A 1,766-nucleotide genomic window follows, 5' to 3' on the forward strand; every position below is an offset into this window, starting at 1 on the left:
TGCAAAAGATGGTGAGCAGTTATTCTGAAAGTAGGTAAATGAATAATAATAGATAACAAAGGGTTGTTTATAACCACATTGAAGATACATGTAAATGTTTAAGAATCATGGTCATGCCCATTAGTTCAACTACCACAAATATTGAGACTATAATGATTTTCCTGGCCTTGAATCCAATACTTTACCATGTTACCACATGATCATGTCCCAACCTCTAGTCATCCCATTGCTAGGAACATTATACCCAATTCATGTGTTTTGAGAGACATCTGACAAATTTGAAACGATTTGGAGAATATTAGCACAACCTTGCATAAGGATGACACACATAAATCTAGAAATAATCCAAAATTTTTACATTTGTTAATTGTGACAACCCCTTTTAGTAAAACCCCCTAATGTAAATATTGTAATTATTTGTTGTAATTAAATGATTGAGATATGGGACATAGATTTCATATTTTTGGGGAGGAAGTTCTTGGGAAAATTGAGGAGAATTGATTATCTAATGGAAGCATAATCAACTGGAACAACTGTCATGTAATGGCAATAACAAATGATGAAAAGGATGAGTTATAGGAACTAAAAAACCATGGGCTAGTGAATTACAATTGGAGGAGAAGGGCTTCAATTCACACCACCCTGAGATAGTTAGAATGGTGATAACATGAAGGAAACATAATATCCCTCTAGAATGATGCCACAATGTGGATGGGAAAGGAGAGGAAGAGTAATAGAAACATCCAAAGAAACACATGTAGAGTAGCGTGTGAAGAGGGGATATACTTAGTGAAAGGGGAAGAAGAAAAACACATAGAGGCATTTGAGGAATATATAGATCGCAACATATGGAAGAGGAGACTTAGCACAAGAAAACAAGAATAGACTTAGTGCGAACAGAGAGAAGATACAAAGAGTGATAGATCCAACGAAAATAATAGAGAGAATATTCCTGGAGGTAACACAAGAGGGGATCCATTGGAGCAGAACCAAAAACTTATAAGGAGAAAAAATACACATTACACCATTGGATGGGTGGTGAAAGAGAAGAGAATATTTTTGGTTCACTAGAAGAGCAGGGTGGATATCTCTCAGCTGAAGGGGCAAAGCTTCTTTAGACTCTTGGTTTTGGTGGAAGCCGTGTTCCTTTGGTTTCTTGGTTATAGAGTGTCGAGGGTTCCTTCCCTTGCTTGGTTTCATAATTAACAATTACTTTAGTGTGTTTTGGAGCCCTAGTTTAGTGTGCAACCACTAAAAGCATTGTTGCATGGTTATTCTCAGAGAGTTTTGGACTCCCAGTTTAGGGTGGAGCCACTAAGGATATTTCTATAAGGATGGAGGTGGTTCAACCTCTAGATTCCCTGTAACAGATTGAAGGGTGGAGATGGCATAGTCTCTAGATTCCATTGATTAGCTAGTGGGTGGAGTTGGAATGAACTTTGGATTCCCTGTTTTAGTTGGAAACATTGGTTATTTCCTTTGAGCACTCCTCCTCAAGCTATGAATCTAGCTCAAGCGTGATTAACTGGAAGAAAGGTTACAATGTAAGCCAATATCAGGTTGGGTGGTGTTGTAGCAGCTACAACCACCCTCCAAAATTTTTTCTTAGCCCATTTTGGAGCCCCTCTACCAACCTCTCACAACAATTTGTCTTGCTTCGTCAAGTACACAAGCTTCAATGTTTTTCATGCACAAAAGCAGCTTGTCGAGCATAACTTGATGCATTCACCTCATAGGCTATTCACCCGGACTTGGTCTAGCTGCTG

At 38.4% G+C, this 1,766-nt stretch overlaps 1 non-coding gene across 1 annotated transcript; it reads left to right on the forward strand.

The window, feature by feature from the left end:
• Window positions 1–255: 255 nt before the first annotated feature.
• On the forward strand, window positions 256–355 carry LOC149228124 (U6 spliceosomal RNA). Its single transcript, XR_016248495.1, has one exon. It is a non-coding gene; the product is annotated as a U6 spliceosomal RNA (small nuclear RNA).
• The last annotated feature ends 1,411 nt before the right edge of the window (window positions 356–1,766 follow it).

The sequence above is a fragment of the Pinus tabuliformis genome, chromosome J, assembly GCF_031772625.1.
Source record: "Pinus tabuliformis cultivar Carrire ecotype Pingquan chromosome J, CPIR1, whole genome shotgun sequence".
Lineage (NCBI taxonomy): Eukaryota > Viridiplantae > Streptophyta > Pinopsida > Pinales > Pinaceae > Pinus > Pinus tabuliformis.